This window comes from Amblyraja radiata, chromosome 7 (assembly GCF_010909765.2).
Source record: "Amblyraja radiata isolate CabotCenter1 chromosome 7, sAmbRad1.1.pri, whole genome shotgun sequence".
Classification (NCBI taxonomy): domain Eukaryota; kingdom Metazoa; phylum Chordata; class Chondrichthyes; order Rajiformes; family Rajidae; genus Amblyraja; species Amblyraja radiata.
In genome coordinates this window covers 79,882,772-79,904,820 of record NC_045962.1, presented here as the reverse complement: position 1 = coordinate 79,904,820, position 22,049 = coordinate 79,882,772, and the positions used below count along the sequence as shown (strand labels likewise).

Genomic DNA, 22,049 nt, shown 5'->3' with positions numbered 1-22,049 from the left:
AAAGCATCCAGACAATTGGCATCCACTGCCTTCCACAAATTCACATCTCTCTGGGTGAAAAAGCTATTCCTCAACTCCGCTCTAAATGGCCAACCCCTTATTCTTAAACTGTGGTCCCTGGTTCTGGACTCACCTAACAACAGGAACATGTTTCCTGCCTCTAGCGTGCCCAAACTCTTAATAATCTTGTATGTTTCAATAAGATATCCTCTCATCATTCTAAAGCAATCAGTATGCAAAATCCAAAATCAGTATCCCGTTGCTGCTGGCTACATCATAGCTTGGTACGACAATTCCAATGCACAGGAACACAAGAAGGATCAGAGAGGGGTGCAGACTACACATCATGGGCACAATCCTCTCATCGTCATAAGGACCTACAGTACATGAGAAGCTACCTCAAGATGGCAACATCTATCATGTAGGATCCCCAACATCTAGACCAGACCTTCTTCTCATTGTTGATGTTGGCTGGGAAGTACCTAATCCTGCAGTCCCACACCGCCACGATCTCATTGTGTCTGTAAGTCACTGTACTTGTGCCTCTAATTTGACTAGACCAAGAGACACAATTCCATTGGGAAACTGTTTGCTTAAAATAATAATCTGATTAGCGCAGCACGGTGGCGCAGCGGTAGAGTTACTGCCTTGCAACGCCAAAGATGTGGGTTCGATCCTGACTGCGGGTGCTGTCTGTACCGAGCTTGCACGTTCTCCCCGTGACCTGCCTGGGTGTTGGTTTCCTCCCACTCTCCAAAGACATGCGGGTTTGTAGGTTAATTGGCTTCGGTAAAGATTGTAAATTGTCCCCAGTGCGTGTAGGATAGCTCTAGTGTGCGGGGATCGCTTGTCGGCATGGACCCGGTGGGCCAAAGGGCCAGTTTCCGTGCTGTATCTCTAAACTGAAATAGACATAGGCTTAAGGTGAGGGGGGAAAGACTTAATAGATTTAACCTAAGGGGTAAGTTAAAGGGTGGTAGGTTTATGGAATGAGCTGCTGGAGGAGGTAATTGAGGCAGGTACTATCTCAACGTTTAAAAATAATTTCGATATGTATGTGGATAGGACAGTGTTGGATGGATATGGGCCAAACATAGGCAGGTTGGGCTAATGTAGATGGGGCACGTTGGTCAGCGTGGACAGGCTGTGCCAAAGGACCTATGACTCTATCCCTTGTGTGCAGTTAATAGAAACATAGAAACATAGAAAATAGGTGCAGGAGTAGGCCATTCGGCCCTTCGAGCCTGCACCGCCATTCAATATGATCATGGCTGATCATCCAACGCAGTATCCTGTACCTGCCTTCTCTCCAGACCCCCTGATCCCTTTAGCCACAAGGGCCACATCTAACTCCCTCTTAAATATAGCCAATGAACTGGCCTCAACTACCTTCTGTGGCAGATAATTCCAGAGATTCACCACTCTCTGTGTGAAATTTTTTTTTCTCATCTCGGTCCTAATGGTACCCCTTTATCCTTAAACTGGGACCCCTTGTCCTGGACTTCCCAGTTAGTGTGAAAGAACAGGTGAATTGGTCTTGGCTCTTGTGCTCACTGTGAATTGCAGCTGGGGGATCCATGGATGGAAACTTAATTGGGCCACCTCACTTCAAGCAGGTTTTCTGGTAAGAATCGATTTCTAAGCAGCCACGTTCTTACTTGGTGAGTCAAAAAGAAACCTATCGCTTATCCCCAACATAAACTAGTCAGAGAAGCCAGCTGGAAATTAAAATCCATGCTGAGAGGCATCAGGCAAAGAGGTTAACGTGTACCATTCAGTTTAATAATACATGAGGCGAATTATCAAATTCATATTAAGGTCCGGAGCTCTATGAAACTGTGCAAAAATCCAGCTGCAAGACTGGGCTGTAGAGAACAGATTGAATGCCATTACTAAACCATAGGCAGTTATCCATACATGGGGCGGAGAGGAGAGCTCTTCAGCCCGTCGTCAACAGAGCGCAGCGGATCATCGGGACAGAGCTACCAGCCTTGGAGGGCATCTACCACACGCGGTGCCTCAGGAAGGCCCTCAGCATCCATAAGGACTCATCACACCCCTGCCACGGTCTGTTTCAACTACTTCCCTCCGGCAGACGTTACAAGGCCTTCTACGCCCGAACCTCTAGACTCAGGAACAGTTTTATCCCAAGAGCTATAGATAGCGGCTCTGAACCGGCCCTAATGAGTGCCCCCCCACCCACTCCCTTTGGACAGTCTCCCTCAGATGGTCACGTCAATCAATTCAGCTTGCTTATTTATGTATTGTATTTATTTACCTTTCTTGTACATCAGTGGAGCTGCACACTAAATCTCGTTGCACTGACGTGCAATGACAATAAAAGATATATTATTATTATATTATGACTTACAATGGGATCTTTACAATTGTTTTAACTGGATTTACAAATCTCTTTAGTATAAAGGTGCGGCACGGTGGCGCAAGGGTAGAGTTGTTGCCTTACAGCGCCGGGTTCGATCCTGACCACGGGTGCTGTCTGTACGGAGATTGTACGTTCTCTCCGTGACTGCGTGGGTTTTCCCCGGGTGCTCCGGTTTCCTCCCACACTCCAAAGACGTACAGACTTTTAGGCTGAAGATCATAGGGTCTTAAAGCTCGACCTGGAACGTCACCTATTCCTTTTCTCCAGAGATGCTGTCTGACCCGTTGAGTTACTCCAGCTTTTTGTGTCTATCTTCGGTTTAAACCAGCATCTGCATTTCCTTCCGACAGATTTTTAGGTTCAATGGTAAAAATTGTAAATCACCCCTGGTGTGTAGGATAGTGCTTGTGTACGGGGATCGCTGGGTGGCGTGGACTCGATGGGCCGAAGGGCTTGTTTCTGTGTTGTATAAACTAAACTAAACAAAACTAAACTAAACTAAAGCTACCACATATAGTCATCTTCATCCTTTGGAAGCATTTATCCAAACGGTTCCCAAACTGAAATGGCAGCTATTTCACTTTGTGGGTCAAAAAAAATGGATTTTAGATAATGATGCCTTAGAAACATGACCCATAGGCCTTGCTTGCTGTTATTTCTGGCTCTTGGGAGGTGTGGATAGAAGATGGTGGAGAGGAACATGGTAACATGAAGAGGAGGGGTCAGGGGGTTGATTGGAGTATACAAGTGTGGTTACCTCAGGTATGATCTGTGTGGAAGTTGCACGTTCTTCCAGTGACTGCATGGGTTTTCTCCGGGTGCTCTGGTTTCCTCTCACACCCCAAAGACATAAGTTGATTGGCCTCTGTAAAATTGCCCCTATGGTGGATGGGCCGAATGGTCTAATTCTGCTCCTATCAGAAGGTCGTAAGATCATAAGGTCATGTAATAAGAGCCGAATTAGACCATTCGGCCCATCAAGTCTACGCCGCCATTAAATCATGGCTGATCTATCTCTACCTCCTAATCCAATCCCCCTGCCTTCTCCCCATAACCCCTGACACCCGTACTAATCAAGAATCCATCTATCTCTGCTTTAGCAATATCCATTGACTTGGCTTACACAGCCTTCTGTGGCAATGAATTCCACAGATTCACCAGCCTCCGACTAAAACTATTCCTCCTCATCTTCCTTAAGGAACATACTTTAATTCTGAGGCTCTGGCCTCTGGTCCGAAATTCTCCCACTAGTAGAAATATCCTCTCCACATCCACTCTATCCAGGCCTTTCACTATTCGGTATCTTTCAATGAGGTGCCCCCTCATTCTACTAAATTCCAGCGAGCAAAGGCACAGTGCCCATCACTTATGAGCTTATGAAAACATGCCAAACGCCCCTCATCAAGAGCTTATGACTCCCTTCCTGATCATAACTTGGAATAGAGTTAACACCCTTTCTCATTTTTAATCCTAAACATTATCACGGTCCAATAATTGTGATTGAAGCTATGCAAGAAAGCAAGATTCAGATAGGAAAATATGCTCTTCATAGCCTCATAAATAATGATGCCACCGATGGTCAAAATAGCTCGTTGCATTCACAAAAGCCGTGGAAAAGCTATCCATCTTATCAGCTTTCCAGATGGTGTATCATAATCCTGTAGAATCCAGCATTTCAAGTGCAAATGCTTAAAATGTGAAGAATGTTTCATAGTCATAGAGTCTTACAGTGTGGAAACAGGCCCTTCAGCCCAACTTGTCCACAGTGGCCAACATGTCCCAGCTACACTAGTCCCACCTGCCCGCATTTGGTCCAGAGGCCTCAAAACCTGTCCTATCCATGTAATCCCGAAGATGTGTGTTGGGAAGAACTGCAGGTGCTGGTTTAAATCGAAGATAGGCACGAAATGCTGGAGTGACTCAGCGGGACAGGCAGCATCTCTGGAGAGGAGGAATGGGTATGTAAATAAAGCATGGTGCACGGACTCCACCATCATCGAGAGTCACTGCTCAGCTAACCTTGAGTTCCTCTTGGTTAGATGCAGACCGTTCTATCTGCCCAGAGAGTTCACCTCCACTGTTGTGACTGCAGCCTATATCCCTCCTGATGCTAATGCCAAGCTTGCAATGAAAGAGCTGCATACTGCCATTAGCAATCAACAGACGCACAACCCCGAGGCAGCCTTCATTGTTGCGGGTGACTTCAATCACTCTAACCTGAAGACTGTACTCCCCAAATTCCACCAACATGTCTCCTTCCCCACTAGAGTAGACAAGACACTGGGCAAAGTCTACACCAACATGGCTGAAGCTTACAAAGTCATCCCCCTCCCCCACCTTGGTCAGTCTGATCACGTCTCATTGTTCCTGCTCCCTAAGTACTCCCCACTCATCAGACGGGTTAAACCTACTGTGAGGACAGTTAAAGTCTGGTCAGAGGAAGCGGACTTCACACTTCAGCAGTGTTTTGGAAACACTGACTGGAAGGCGTTTGCAGCCCAGGCCACCCTTGACTCCCACACGGACATTGATTCGACCCCCGACGCATGTGGCAAGGCATCCAGGCCATCACGGACTACAGACCCTCCAACGCCACTCCCACATCCAGCGACGCCTCCTTCCTTGAGGAGCTTAATCACTTCTATGGCCGCTTCGACAGGGACAATCTAGAGACAGCCATCAAGGCTGTGCTACCTGCCGATCACCAACCCCTCAAACTCACCCCCTACGACGTATTCGTGGCACTGAGTAGGACTAATGCACGTAAAGCTGCTGGCCCTGACGGCATCCCCGGGCGCGTGCTCAGGGCCTGTGCTGCGCAGCTGACAGACGTCTGGACTGACATCTTCAACCTGTCACTTGCCCAAGCAGTTGTCCCCACGTGCCTTAAAACCACCTCCATCGTGCCAGTGCCAAAACACTCCACTGCGGCAAGCCTCAACGACTTCCGCCCAGTTGCACTTACCCCCATCATCACCAAGTGCTTCGAGAGGCTGGTCCTGGCACACCTCAAAAGCTGCCTACCCCCCACACTGGATCCCTATCAGTTTGCCTACTGCAAGAACAGGAGTACGAAGGATGCCATCTCAACGGCACTTCACTCCGCCCTCTCCCACCTCGACAACAGAGACACTTACGTAAGAATGCTGTTCATCGATTACAGCTCAGCATTCAACACCATTATACCATCAAAACTGATCACCAAACTCGGTAACCTGGGCATCGACCCCTCCCTCTGCAACTGGATACTGGACTTTCTAACCAACAGACCCCAGTCTGTGAGGTTAGACAAGCACACCTCTTCAACCCTCACCCTGAACACCGGCGTTCCACAGGGCTGTGTGCTGAACCCCCTCCTCTACTCCCTCTTCACCTATGACTGCACACCTGTACATGGTACTAACACCATCATCAAGTATGCAGATGATACAACGGTGATTGGCCTCATCAGCAACAACGATGAGTCGGCCTACAGGGAGGAGGTCCAGCACTTAGCAGCATGGTGCGCTGACAACAACCTGGCCCTTAACTCCAAGAAGACCAAGGAGCTCATTGTAGACTTCAGGAAGTCCAGGGGCGGCACGCACACCCCCATCCACATTAACGGGACGGAGGTGGAACGTGTTTCTAGCTTCAGGTTCCTGGGAGTCAACATCTCCGATGACCTCTCTTGGACCCACAATACCTCAACTCTGATCAAGAAGGCTCACCAGCATCTCTTCTTCCTGAGGAGACTGAAGAAGGTCCATCTGTCTCCTCAGATCCTGGTGAACTTCTACCGCTGCACCATCGAGAGCATCCTTACCAACTGCATCACAGTATGGTATGGCAACTGCTCGTCTCCGACCGGAAGGCATTGCAGAGGGTGGTGAAAATTGCCCAACGCATCACCGGTTCCTCGCTCCCCTCCATTGAGTCTGTCCAAAGCAAGCGTTGTCTGCGGAGGGCGCTCAGCATCGCCAAGGACTGCTCTCACCCCAACCATGGACTGTTTACCCTCCTACCATCCGGGAGGCGCTACAGGTCTCTCCGTTGCCGAACCAGCAGGTCCAGGAACAGCTTCTTCCCGGCGGCTGTCACTCTACTCAACAACGTACCTCGGTGACTGCCAATCACCCCCCCACCCCCCGGACACTTATTATCACTTATTATTATTTATTCAAATCATTTGCTATGTCGCTCTTCCAGGGAGATGCTAAATGCATTTCGTTGTCTCTGTACTGTACACTGACAATGACAATTAAAATTGAATCTGAATCTGAATCTGAATCTGGAGTATTCCTTCTCTCCAGAGATGCTGCCTGTCCTGCTGAGTTACCCCAGCATTTTGTGTCTAAGATACATCCTTTCAACTGTGATGTCTATTGCCCCCTGGACGATGAATACTTTTCTAGTTCCTGAGAAGATTGAGGACATTCACTATCTTCCTTCTTATCTTTGATTTCCTCTCCACCATCCTCTGGATAATCCATGTTCGATGTGGACTTGGTTGGTTGAAGGGCCTGTTTCCATGTTGTATCTTTCAATTCAATTCAATTCGGCAATCCACATGCAGAGTCTCGACCCAAAACATTGACCACCCCTCTCTTTCCACACATGCTTCCTGTGCCATTGAGTTCTTCAAGTTCAAGCTCACATTTATTGCCACTTGCACCAGTTAAGGTACAGTGGAATTAGATTTACCATGCAGCCACACAATCAAAGAGAGCACAATACACGATAGAATACAACAGTGGAATCAACATTCTTCACTGTGGTGGAAGGCGATAACGTTCGGTCAGTCCTCCTCCTTTGTTCATCCGTGGTCGGGGCCCCTGAACCCTCCGCAGTCGCCACCATGGACGGCCCGATGTACAGGCCCTCGCGTCGGGATGCCCCGAAACTCCGACGTCGGGACTGACGGACACTCTTCCATCAGTTTGTTCTTTGCTTTATATGCTAACTTCTACAGTCGCTTAGGTCTTTATGTTTTACCTAGATTCTTATCTCTATTAAAGAATGGGTAAGATTGGCATTGGTTTCTACATAATTTAGTTGAGGTTATTGTCACCTGTACCGTAAAGCTTTTTCTGCGTGCTAACCAGTCAGCGGAAAGACAATACATGATTACAACTGAGCCACAGTTCATTGCGTACAAATACTGTACATGATAAAGGGAATAATGTGAATAAGGTACAGTGCAAGATAAAGTCCAGCAAAGTCTGATCAAAGATAGTCCAAGGGTCTCCAATGAGGTAGATAGTAACTCAGTACTGCTCTCTGGTTGTTGGTAGGATGATTCAGTTGCCTGTAAACAGCTGGGAAGAAATTGTCCCTGAATCTGGAGGTGTGCATTTTCACACTTCTATACCTTTCACCCAATGGGAAAGAGAAGAGGGGAGAAGAGGGTGTGGCCATGGTGAGACTCGTCTTTGATTATGCTGGTGGCCTTTCCACCTAGTCTTTTGAATAATTGCCTTATTATGCCACTGTCCCACTTAGGAAACCTGAACGGAAACCTCTGGAGACTTTGCGCCCCACCCAAGGTTTCCGTGCGGTTCCCGGAGGTTGCAGGTGATTGCCGGGGGTTGCAGGTAGTGGAAGCAGGTAGGGAGACTGACAAAAACCTCCGGGAACCGCACGGAAACCTTGGGTGGGGCGCAAAGTCTCCAGAGGTTTCCGTTCAGGTTTCCTAAATGGGACAGGGGCATTAGGTTTTAACAGGAACTTGTTATTTCAGGTTCATATAGGACTTGTGTAATTTGTGGAAGAAATGTAGCAAGTTGTTGAAAGTTTCAATTATTTGGCATGCGCATTTCTTGTTAATGTTTGCAGATTTGTGTTCAGTTCTGGGCACCCTGTTACAGGAAAGATGTTGTCAAGCTGGAAAGGGTACAGAGAAGATTTACGAGGATGTTGCCCGGACTAGAGGGTGTGAGCTACAGCCAGAGGTTGAGTGAGCTTTGACTCTATTCCTTGGAGCACAGGATGAAGAGGGGTGATCTTATAGAGGTGTACAAGATCATGAGACGAATAGATCGGGTAGACGCACAGAGTCTCTTGCCCAGAGTGGGTGAATCGAGGACCAGAGGACATACATATAAGGTGAAGGTGAAAAGATTTACTAGGAATCTGAGGTAACTTTTTCACACAAAGGCTGGTGGATGTATCATAGAAACATAGAAACATAGAAATTAGGTGCAGGAGTAGGCCATTCGGCCCTTCGAGCCTGCACCGCCATTCAATATGATCATGGCTGATCATCCAACTCAGTATCCCGTACCTGCCTTCTCTCCATACCCTCTGATCCCCTTAGCCACAAGGGCCACATCTAACTCCCTCTTAAATATAGCCAATGAACTGGCCTTGACTACCCTCTGTGGCAGAGAGTTCCAGAGATTCACCGCTCTCTGTGTGAAAAAAGTTCTTCTCATCTCGGTTTTAAAGGATTTCCCCCTTATCCTTAAGCTGTGACCCCTGGTCCTGGACTTCCCCAACATCGGGAGCAATCTTCCTGCATCTAGCCTGTCCAACCCCTGAAGAATTTTATAAGTTTCTATAAGATCCCCTCTCAATCTCCTAAATTCTAGAGAGTATAAACCAAGTCTATCCCGTCTTTCTTCATAAGACAGTCCTGACATCCCAGGAATCAGTCTGGTGAACCTTCTCTGCACTCCCTCTATGGCAATAATGTCCTTCCTCAGATTTGGAGACCAAAACTGTATGCAATACTCCAGGTGTGGTCTCACCAAGACCCTGTACAACTGCAGTAGAACCTCCCTGCTCCTATACTCAAATCCTTTTGCTATGAATGCTAACATACCATTCGCCTTCTTCACTGCCTGCTGCACCTGCATGCCTACTTTCAATGACTGGTGTACCATGACACCCAGGTCTCGCTGCATCTCCCCTTTTCCGAGTCGGCCACCATTTAGATAATAGTCTGCTTTCCTGTTTTTGCCACCAAAATGGATAACCTCACATTTATCCATATTATACTGCATCTGCCAAACATTTGCCCACTCACCCAGCCTATCCAAGTCACCTTGCAGTCTCCTAGCATCCTCCTCACAGCTAAAACTGCCCCCCAGCTTAGTGTCATCCGCAAACTTGGAGATATTGCCTTCAATTCCCTCATCCAGATCATTAATATCCTCCTGTATGGAACAAGCTGCCAGTGGAGGTAGATGAGGCCAACATTTAAGAAACAGTTAGACGGGTACATGGGTAGGACAGGTTTCCGACAATAGCCCACTGATCTGAAACATTAATTCTCCCTCCTCAAATGCATCCTGATCTGCTGAGCCTTTCCAGGATCTCTGTCTGTCTTCATTTCAGATTGTTATTACTGGCAGAGTTCTTGCTATGGTATATTTGCATTGTTAATCGGTAATTCAACTGTTAATAAAATCATTAAACACTTTTCAGCAGCTGCTTAAATTATTATTAAATGCACACCGCCACTGTGTTCATGAAAGGACTAAATTTCATTACTCTTTTGTGAGTGATAGGCTAATCTATCACTGAATTAGTGAGAATATTGTCATTAGAAGAGTTTCACTTGATAAATTAACCTCGGATTGAGTCAATGATGTTACCACTAAAATAAATCTGCACAGAATTTCATGTCTAGCTTTAGGCTTCAGAGATACAACGCGAAAACAGGCCCTTCGGCCCACCGAGTCCTCACCGACCAGTGATCCCTGCACACTAGCACTATCCTACGCACTAGGGACAATTTACAATCTTACCAAAGTCAACCAACATATAAACCTGTACCCTGCACGTCTTTGGAGTGTGGGAGGAAACAGGAGCACCTGGAGAAAACCCACATGGTCACAGGGAGAACGTACAAACTCTGTACAGACAGCACCCATAGTCAGGATTGAACCCGGGTCTCTGGCACTGTGAGGCAGCAATTCTACCGCTGCGCGCCATGCCTCCGTCTGCCTAACTTTGGACTTTAGCGATACAGCATGGAAACAGGCCTTTAGGTCTACCGAGTCTCCACCGACCAGCAATCGCCCTGCAAACTAGCACTGTCCTACATCATTTACATTGTAACCAAAGCCAATTGACCTACAAATCTGTACGTCTTTGGAGTGTGGGAGGAAACCGTAAGCCGGAGCACCCGGAGAGAACCTGCGCAGTCGCAGGGAGAAACGTACAAACTCCGTAGGGACAGCACCCGAAGTCAGGATCGAGCATCGGGTATCCGGCGCTGTAAGGCAGCAACTCTACCGCTGTGCCACCGTGGCGCCTGAAACTGCCTCGCATTTGGACGCTGTAGGCCACGGAACTCTGGAGGCTTCTGTTAACCTGGGGACTGAGCAGTCGGCTGTGGTGACCCAGGTACTCCTGAGATAAACAGGTCCCCATGGTGTGCTGAAACCCGGGCAGACTGAGCTAGCACTGGTAGAAATGCAGATGCACAGAGCCAAGGGTATAGCCTGAAGACGGCCTGTTAGAATGCACACATCCCATATGGAAAGTCTCTCACTTTGAGAGTAAATTCAGATGTCCCAATTGTCTGTTTGATGCGCTTTTCCAGTCAGCGAGCAAATGATTGTTATTTGTGTAATCAACCCATTTTTATCACTTTTTTCCTAAATTGAGTTCTAACCAGAACAAAGCAACACATTGAATCACTAACTACTTGGAAATTAGATTCTTCATTAAAAATAATTATTGATCACTGGCTTGTAAAAACTGCCTTGTGTATTGTTATGCTCCATCGAGCGTTCGCTTCATTGCAAGAGTTCCAATTAAAATGGTCAATAAAGTGAAATAATGCACATTCCTTTTCTGTCATTCAGATGATCAAAATGGTGAGCAGTAGATTGGTTTCGTTTAGCGGCACAGCACGCAAACAGGCCCTTCGGCCCATCGAGCCCGTTCCAACTAGCGGGCTCCGCACACTAACACTATCCTACACCCACTCGGGACAATTTCTTTTTTAATTTTATACCGAGCCAATCGACCTACAAGCCTGTGCGTCTTTGGAGTGGGTGAGGGAATCGAAGATTTCGGAGAGAAGCCACGCAGGTCACGGGGAAAACGTACAAACTCCGTACAGACAAGCAGCGGTAGTCAGGGTCGAGCCCGGGTCTCTGGCGCTGTAAGTGCCTCAAGTGTTGCAACTCTACCGCTGCGCCACCCATACTAAAAAGGAAGATCAAGTACACTGTAAAAGCCTCTCTGTCTCTCTTTCCCTCTCCATCATCACTGGAGGTGGTCTCTCACTCGAAATAGTATCAGTCACAGCGGGACTTGTTCCCACAAGAATCTTGTATAAAGCAATAGATTCTTTATATCAATATAACAATTCTTTCTATTGCCAGTGGTGTAAACCAGGTGACATTGAAGCACGCAGCCCATGTTACATCTCTCCCAGCGTGTGCTGTCAATTCACCAACGCCATGTTTTATGCCGTGGATCACAGTTTAGATTGAATTCGATGTGTTTTTATACCAGGCCATGAATCTGGATTTAAACACGCTTCTGTTTCCTTTCACACCCAAAGCTTTGGTGCGGTGCAGTGGTGCAGCTGGTAGAGGTTCTACCTCATAGAGTCCCAACACGAACTGGAGGAATAGCACCTCATATTTCACTTGGACAGCTTGCAGCCCAGCGGTATGAACATTCACTTCTCTAACTTCAACCCTCTCTCTCCATCCCTCCCCCTTCCTAGTTCTCCGACCAGTCTGACTGTCCTCTTGATTGACTTTTATCTTTGTCTGCAATGTTGTCACCTTCCCCTAGCTAACAATGATCTACGCTGCATTTTCCTTGATTGTCGTACCCTTTGAAGTCTCATTTTCACATCTCACCCTTCCATATATCTGTGTCTCCCTCTCCCATGACTCTCAGTCTAAAGAAGGGTCTCAACCCGAAACGTCACCCATTCCTTCTCTCCAGAGATGCTGCCTGTCCCGCTGAGTTACTCCAGCATTTTGTGTCTATCTTCGGTGTAATCCTGCATCTGCAGTTCCTTCCCACACGCATTGACACTGACCAGATACAATCGTCACCTGAGTTAAGTTGAGTTTAGTTTATTGTCACGTGCATCAAGGTACACTGAAAAGCTTTTGTTGCGTGCTAACCGTTCAAAGGAAAGACTATATATGATTACATCTGATTCGAAGGGCCGGATGGCCTACTCCTGCTTCTATTGTCTATTGTCTACAATCAAGCCATCCACAGTGTACAGATACATGATATAGAGGTGTAGGAGTAGTGGTTTAAAGAGTGGAGTGATTGTAATGTGTGATTGCAGATCCATTTTGGTAACCAGCACACAAAGAGTTGCCTAGGTTGGGCACCATGTTGGATTCCACCTTCCATCTGTGTGGAGTTTGCATTTACTCCCTGTAACTGTCTGCTTATCAAAAAAACCCTTCGCCCGTATCGACATTCCTTGCCAGACTTTGCCCTGCCTCTCCACTTTTCCAGCTTTCCTCTCCCTCACCATAATCAGTCTGAAGAAAGGTCCCGATCCGAAACGTCACCTACCCATGTTCTCCAGAGATGCTGCCTGACCTGTTGAGTTACTCCAGCACTTATTCCCTGCCAAGCTATCCCCTGCCTCTGTGATTTTCCTGCCTTCCTCTCCCTCATTATAATCAGTCTGAAGAAATGTCCCGATCCGAAACGTCACCTACCCATGTTCTCCAGAGATGCAGCCTGGCCCGCTGAGTTACTCCAGCATGCTGTGTCTGTCTCTGTTGTTTCCGCAGTTTCTACACCACCAAGTCAGTGTTTCTGTGCACCGGGGTCACAGCCCACTCACTGTGTCACACAATCACTGCCTATGACTGGGACTGTGACGAGCTGCTTCAGATCTCCGTCACAATAAATTCTATGACCCTTTGTTCTGCCCTTCCACCACTGAGAACAATTTTGCCGAAGCCAATGAACCTACAAACCTCTACGTGTTTGGAATGTGGGAGGAAATGGGAGCACCCGGAAAAAACCCACGCAGTAACAGGGAAAATGTAAAACTCCGCACAGACAGCACCCGTAGTCAGGATGGAACCCGGCTCTCTGGCGCTGTCAGGCAGCAACTCTAGCGCTGCACCACCGTGCCGCCCCTTAAATGTCTATATGAATGGATGTTCTGTTTGATTTTCTCTGCCATTCCACTAGATTATGTACCATTATAGACCATTACATTATAGATGATAGATGCACAGAGTCTCTTGCCCAGAGTAGGGGAATCGAGGACCAGAGGACATGGGTTCAAGGTGAAGGGTAAAAGATTTAATAGGAATCTGAGGGGTAACATTTCACACAAAGGCTGGTGGGTGTATGGAACAAGCTGCCAGAGAAGGTAGTTGAAGCTGGGATTATCCCAACATTTAAGAAACAGTTAGACAGGTACATGGATAGGACAGGTTTTGGAGGGATATGGACCAAGTACAGGTAGGTAAGACCAGTGTAGCTGGAACATTGTTGGCCGGCGTGGGCAAGTTGGGCCGAACGGCCTGTTTCCACACTGTATCACTCTATGACTCTATGAATCTCTACTCGGAAATATGCCTCGCTGCTCCTAAAGTGAAAGGTGTATTCTGCCACTCCCCCTTTGGGAGCGAAGGTTTCTGAAGTGAATGATGTGAATATTCTTTCCCTGCCTGAGCAAGGGATGTTTAATGCCATCCCCTGTGGATTCAACTATGTTATTTGCTGCTTCTGGAGTGAATTATGCCACACTGTCAATTTCCCTGGAGTAACTGATGTACACTGCCACTCCCCTGCAAATGAACAATGTCTTGTGACACCATTAATATATACTGTCACATCTCCTGTAATGAGTGCCGTCCAATGCCACTTCCATTGTTTACTGCTCTTCAAGGCAGCATCTTCAGCAACAGACTGGTTCCACCAAGATGCAGGACAGAACGCCACAGGAGACCCTTTTCCCTGTGGCTATCAAACCGTACAAATCCTCCCCCTTCAGTCGTGGTGTAGACTGAGACTAACCCCCCCCCCCCCCCCCCCCCTCCTCCCCCCCCCCCCCCCCCCCCCACCCCCCCCGCCAATATTTGCACATCCCCCAAGCCTTTCCACTCGTCGATTTAAAGTCATGTTTCAGGTGTTTTGTATTTGGTGTATTATGTGTTTTTACTGAATGTTGGCAGATCACTTTTCCTCCTGGGATAAATAAAGTTATTTCAAATCATATCGTGAGTGTGAATACACCCATTCCTGATATACCGTGTAACATGCTGTGCATTAAAGGTACTACAATGTCACTTGCGTTATTGTGAACAGAGCTACTGATAGAGTCATAGACTAATACAGCGTGGGAACAGGCTCTTCGGCCCAACTTGCCCACGCCGACCAACATGTCCCACCTACACCAGTCCCACCTGCCTGCGTTTGACCCTTCTAAACCTGTCCTATCCATGCACCTGTCTAAATGCTTCTTAAACATGTTGATAGACCTGCCTCAAAGACCTCCTCCAAAGGCTCGTTCCATATACTTACCCCCCTTTGTGTAAAAAAGTTACCCCTCAGGTTCCTATCAAGTCTTTACCCCCTCACATTAAACCTACGTCTCTGATGTCTACGGCATTCCCCATTGGAATGAATGTTTTATACCCAGGAGTGGCACGGTGGTGCAGCATTAGAGTTGCTGCCTTACAGCACCAAAGTTCCTGACCACGGGTGCTGTCTGTACGGAATTCATACTCTCTCCCCGTGACCGCGTGGGTTTTCCCCGGGTGCTCCGACTTCCTCCCTCACTCCAAAGACGCACAGGTTTGTCGGTTAATTAGCTTTGGTGAAGTTTGTAGATTGTCCCTAGTGTGTAGGATAGTGCTAGTGTACGGAGGTCAAGGGTCGCATGGACTCTGTGGGCCGAAGATGCCTGTTTCCACGCTGTATCTATAAACTAAACTAAAGCATACTTTTGGCCTTGCTCAAACTATGACACAAACCTAATCATCTAATGGCACATGGGCACAATCTACCCTTCCCGTCTAACTGGGAAATACTCATGCAAAATTAGTTCATTTTGCCATGAGCTTGTGTTTTCCACAAATCAGTGGAAATCTAGCAGATTTCACAGTGAATGGTAGGACCCATTGTGGAGTAGAGGGATCTGGGAGTGTAGGTCCATTATACGTTGAAAGTGGTGGTTGATAAAGAACGCATAAAACGCTGGAGTAACTCAGCGGGGCAGGCAGCATCTCTGGAGAGAAGGAATGGGTGACGTTTCGGGTCGAGACGCTTCTTCAGACCTCGATCCGAAATTCCTTCTCTCGCGAGATGCTGCCAGCCCAGTTGAATTACTCCAGTATTTTGTGTCTGTCTTCGATTTAAGCCAGTATCGGCAGTTCTTTCCTACACATACTTGTCACGGAAGGCTTTTTTTACATTGATCTTCACCAGTCAGTGAATTGAGTATCGGGGTTGGGACAAGATACAAATGCTGGAGGGCCTGAGATATGGGGAGAGGTTGAGCAGACAAGGACTTTATTCCCTGAAGCGCAAGAGGAAGAGGGGTGACCTTATAGAGGTGCATGAGATTGAGGGGAATAGACAACCTTTTTACCCAGGGTAGAGGAATCAAGGCTGAGTCGAGGATATAGGTTTAAAATGAGAGGGGAAAGATTTAATAGAACCTGAGGGGCAACTTTTTCACTCAGAGGGTGGTGGGTATATGGAATGAGCTGCCAGAGGAGGTAGTTGAAACAGCATTTAAAAGACGCTTGGGCAGGAACATGGATAGGAAGGGTTGAGACGGATATGGGCCAAACATGTGAAAATAGGATTATCTTAAATGGTGCACTTTGGTTCACAAGTTCACAAGTTATAGGAGTAGAATTAGGCTATTCGACCCATCGAGTCGACTCCGCCATTCAACCGAATGGCCTACTCCTGCGCCTATTGCCTATTGTCTGTCATGGCTTCTTCTTCCTGCGTATGGCGTGCACAGCCTAAACTGTAGGTCAACTTGTTCCATTTGATCTATTTGTTTGTGCACATCAGGTTGGCTGCATCAGTCGAAACAGGGTGGACCACGTGAAGGTTGCAATCGCCCACCCCTATCATGGCTGATCTACCTCCTCATCCCATTTTCCTGCTTTCTCCCCATAACCCTTGACACCCGTTCTAATCAAGAATTCGTTGGCATGGGGAAGTTGGGCCGAGGGGCCTGTTTCCAATCTGCATGGTCTCTATGACTCTAAAAGACCTGGAATTATTCCAAGCAGGTATCAGTGAAGCTCCCAGACCCTGTCGATTTTAATGCTTCATTACAAGGTGAATTACACCAACCAATCAACCAGATGATTGTCGTAACGGAACTGACCTATTCCCGACACATTACAAAATAATGATGCCATCCATTACAAAACATTGTATAATGGTCTGCCCAGTTATTTCATTATGAAGCCCCAAAGGACCACTCATAAAGAAAGGTTCTAAAATGGTCATCGACAGCATTTACTTAAAATGACATTAATTTAATTCCAAAGGTCTTCAAATGGATATAAAAATCCGATATTTTTTTCACAAGCTGTTCACAAGAGTTCTCCTACATGAATCAGTACACATCTAAAATACCTCTCATTCTTCTAGGCTTCTCATGGAGTCTAGGCTAAGGGCAAAGGTGGAAACAAAAATGCCGGAGTAACTCAGCGGGACAGGCAGCATCTCTGGAGAGAAGGAATGGGCGACGTTTCGGGTCGAGACCTTTCTTCAGACTTAGGGCTTACAGCAGTTCAGCTACGATCATCCAGAATAGCAAACTAGACTTATAGAGTCATGCAGTGTGGAAACAGGCCCTTCGGCCCAACTTACCCACATCGACCAACATGTCCCAACCGCACTCATTCCACCTGCCTGTGGTAGGCCCATATCCCTCTAAACCTGATCTAACCATGTACTGTACCTGTCTAATTGTTTCTTAAATGCAGGGATAGTCCCAGCCTCAATTACCTCCTCTAGCAGCTCATTCCATCACCCTCTTTCTGAAAAAGTTACCCCTCAGATTTCCCCTTCACTTTAAAGCAATGCCCTCTGGTTCTCCATTCCCTTATTTTGGACGAGAGATTCTGTGAATCTACCCAATCTATTCCTCTCGTGATTTTATACACCTCTATAGGATCACCCCTCATCCTCTTAGGCTCCAAGGAATAGCTTGTTTCTGTACAGTATCTAACAGTTTCTAAGTATTAAGTCTAGCTGGCACCTTGGTTGGCATGGATATGCTATTCTGCACAATATGTCTCTATGACTAGCCAAGAGGACCCTTCATGTTACTTACTCCCAATCTTTATGTCTTTTCTTCAGTAATTTCCCCTTAAAGCCATAAGGTCTCGGCTTGTACTCGCTAGAATTTAGAAGATTGAGGGGGGATCTTATAGAAACTTACAAAATTCTTAAGGGGTTGGACAGGCTAGATGCAGGAAGATTGTTCCCGATGTTGGGGAAGTCCAGGACAAGGGGTCACAGTTTAAGGATAAAGAGGAAATCCTTTAGGACCGAGATGAGAAAAACATTTTTCACACAGAGAGTGGTGAATTTCTGGAACTCCCTGCCACAGAAGGTAGTTGAGGCCAGTTCATTGGCTATATTTAAGAGGGAGTTAGATGTGGCCCTTGTGGCTAAAGGGATCAGGGGGTATGGAGAGAAGGCAGGTACAGGATACTGAGTTGGATGATCAGCCATGATCATATTGAATGGCGGTGCAGGCTCGAATGGCCGAATGGCCTACCCCTGCACCTATTTTCTATGTTTCTATGTCATAAGAAATAGTAGAATTAGGCCATTCGGCCCATCTAGTCTACTCTGCCATTCAATCATGGCTGATCTCTCCCTCCTAACCCCATTCTCCTCCTTTCTCCCCAGAACCTCTGATACCCGTACCATCCTGGCCACACACCATCCTGGCCACACACTCATTTCACCTTTGCCATGGGGAAGAAGATGCAGGAGCCTGAAAACTGTAACGACTAGGTTCAGGAACAGCTTCTTCCCTACAGCCATCAGACTATTAATCACGGCAGCAAATACACTCGGAACTATTACAGACTATTATTCTTATTCTTATTATCATTGCACTATATTTGTTATTTATTGAGTATGTGTGCATGTGTATATTTACACACTGAACTTTTTTTTTCTCCCATTGTGTACTATGTTTACATATTCTGTTATGCTGCAGCAAATAAGAATTTCATTGTCCTATCTGGGACATATGACAATAAAACACTCTTGACTCTTGACTTGAATCTATCTATAGGGCCTGTCCCACTTTCACGACCTAATTCATGACCTCTGCCGAGTTTGCCCTTGACTCATACTCGCAGCAAGGTCGTCACGAGGTCGTAGGAGGTCGTAGGTGGGTCATGATGCTAGTCGTAGGTACTCGTGACATCAAGTAGGTCGGAGTGTTTTTCTAGCCTGATGAAAAATGTCCACGAGTAAAAAAGGTCGTGAATTAGGTCGTGAAGAAGGACAGGCCCTTAACTCTGCCTTAATCCACTGACTTTGCCTCCACAGCCTTCTGTGGCAAATAATTCCACAGATTCACCTCCCCCTGACAAAACAAATGAATTTGAGATTAAACTTGCAGCTAATTTTACCAGTTGCGTAAAAAAAATATTGTCATAGTAAATTATGATTGTCAGTTAAAATATGTTTATTATTCACTCCTGATGTGTGGGTATCGTTTATAACAATTGCACATTACTTAAGTTGGCTGAAAACCTCATTGGGAGTTCCTGCACTCCTGAAAGGAACTAACAAAATGTTCTTTCTTGGAATATATGGAGATGTAAAATTATTTGTATCCATTAAATCTCTTGAAATGTGAATATATCAACCAAATCCAAACAATTAACGGCATCGCACTGCTATTAATCATCAAACTTTTGTAAGAACAGGGAAACTTTCAAAAACCGAGGTTTCACACCATACCCTTCCAAAGTTCTAATTTCCTTCTCCCCTGGCTCTCAGTCTGAAACATAGAAACATAGAAAATAGGTGCAGGAGGAGGCCATTCGGCCCTTCGAGCCAGCACCGCCATTCATTGTGATCATGGCTGATCGTCCCTTATCAATAACCCATGCCTGCCTTCTCCCCATATCCCTTGACTCCGCTAGCCCCAAGAGGTCTATCTAACTCTCTCTTAAATCCATCCAATGACTTGGCCACTGCCCTCTGTGGCAGGGAATTCCATAAATTCACAACTCTCTGGGTGAAAAAGTTTTTTCTCGCCTCAGTCTTAAATGACCTCCCCTTTATTCTAAGACAATGGCCCCTGGTTCTGGACTCGCCCAACATTGGGAACATTTTTCCTTCATCTAGCTTGTCCAGTCCTTTTATAATTTTATATGTTTCTATAAGATCCCCCTCATCCTTCTAAACTCCAGTGAATAGACGCCTAGTCTTTTCAATGATCTTTCCTCATATGGCAGTCCCGCCATCCCAGGGATCAATCTCGTGAACCTACGCTGCACTGCCTCAATCACAAGGATGTCCTTCCTCAAATTAGGAGACCAAAACTGTACACCTTCCTCAAATTAGGAGACCAAAAAAGAAGGGTCTCGACCCGAAACGTCACCTATTCCTTCTCTCCAGAGATGCTGCCTGTCCCGCTGAGTTACTCCAGTATTTTGTGTCTACCTTGGCTCTTTGATCCTGAGAGCCTGCCATGTCAGACAGTGAGATCAGCACAAACCCTATGACTCAAACCTACTTTCTCTCTCAATGGCCATTCCCTGTAAATACCCTCGGTATCCAAAGATTTATTGATTTCTGTCTTCAACGTACTTAGTAACTCAGAGCCCTTCAAGATAATAAACATTGGTGGTGCAGCAGTAGAGCTACTGCCTTACAGCGCCAGAGACTCTGGTTCGATCCTGACCGCGGGTGCTTGTCTGCATGGAGTTTGCACGTTCTCCCCATGACCTGCGTGGGGTTTCCCCCGTTTCCTCCCAATGCTCCAAAGATGTACAGGTTTGTAGGTTCATTGGCTTGGTGTAAATTTAAAATATTCCCTAGTCCGTGTAGGGTGGTGTTAATGTGCGGGGATTGCTAGTCGGCACGGACTCGGTTGGCCAAAGGGCCTGTTTCCCCGTTGTATCTCTAAACTAAACGAAACTCTGAAGATTTGCAGTCCTTGGTGCAATTACATTTCTTGTCATTGTTGAAATGCCTCAACAGCTTATCAAAAGACGATCTCTCATTAGACTTCAAAGATACAGTGTGGAAACAGGCCCTTTGGCCGAAAGAGTCCACGCCGGCCAGCGATCACCCCCATACACTAGCACTAATCTACACACTCGGGACTATTTACAAATTTTACCCAAGGCAATTAACCTACTAACCTGTACGTCTTTGGAGTGCGGGAGGAAACCAGAGCAACTGGAGAAAATCCATGCGGTCACAGGGAGAACGTATAAACTCCGTACAGACAGCACCCGTTGTCATGATCGAACCCGGGTCTCTCGCGCTGTAAGACTGTGGCTCTACCGTTCCACCACCGTGCCGACAATATTTTATGACTCCTTAGTCTCTCAGCATCTCTGTCAATTCCACTCAGAGTCTTGAACAACATGGGATCCTCTCTCATTCTTCCAAAGCCTGATGAATATTCATTCATTTTACTTCATGTTGCAGCTTCATATGACTTTGGTCGGGCTGTATTTGGAGCATTGTGTGTGGTTCTTGTTGATCCAATATGGGAAGGATGTGAAGACTTTGTAGAGGGCGTGGATGAGGTTTACGAGAATGTTGCCTGGACTGGAGGGTTTCAGCGACGAGGTGAGTTGGGCCAACTTGGATCGTTTGCCCCTGACCCCTGGCACCCGTACTAATCAAGAATCTATCTATCTCCGCCATAAAATTATACATTTAAAATGCCCCCACAGGCATCTGCGTCAATGAATTCCACTAATTCACTACCCTCTGATTAAAGAAATTCCTCCTCATCTTCCTTAAGGGGCATCCTTTTATTCTGTTGCTGTGGCCAGTTCTTCAGGATATGTCACATTGGAGCAGACAAAACCTTGATCATTGTCAGCACTACTTATTTTAGTTTAGTTTGGAGATAGTGAGCGAAAACAGGCCCTTTGGTGCACCGAGTCCGCGCCGACCAGCGATCCCGGCACACCCACTCTATCCTACACAAACTAGGGGCAATTTACAATTATACTCGGCCGATTACCCTACAAACCTGTACGTCTTTGGAGTATGGGAGTAAACCTGAGATCCCGGAGAAAACCCACGCAGTCACGGGGAGAGCGTACAGTACAAACTCCATACAGACAAGCACCACGTGGTCAGGATCGAACCTGGGTCTCTGGCGTTGTGAGGCAGTAACTCCACCGCTGCGCCACCGTGATCATGACGTGTACAAAGAAGTCGCAATATTTCCCATGTTACAATGGTGCCAACGTCCGAGAATGGACTTCCTTAATTGTAAAGATATCTTTGGCTATTTCGAAAAGAAATATGATTTTTTTTTCCCCCACTGTGAACCTTGTCTGTTCTCACACCTCCTGCTTACACAGCCACAGTGCCTGCCAAGGAACAGAAAGTTCTCAACAACGCTAATATTTTCTCTTCATCCAGAGCCATGAAGCAGATTAATTGCTAATTCATTGCTTCTTCTACTTCCTCAATTTCATCAGCTGAGTCCATATAAATCTCCACAGTGACATTATATCTCACATTG

At 46.6% G+C, this 22,049-nt stretch overlaps 1 protein-coding gene across 1 annotated transcript in view; it reads right to left on the bottom strand.

Moving 5' to 3' along the window:
• LOC116975561 (contactin-associated protein-like 5) overlaps nucleotides 1–22,049 on the bottom strand; it is a 1,077,365-nt gene that overhangs the window by 433,333 nt on the left and 621,983 nt on the right. The window lies entirely within an intron of this gene.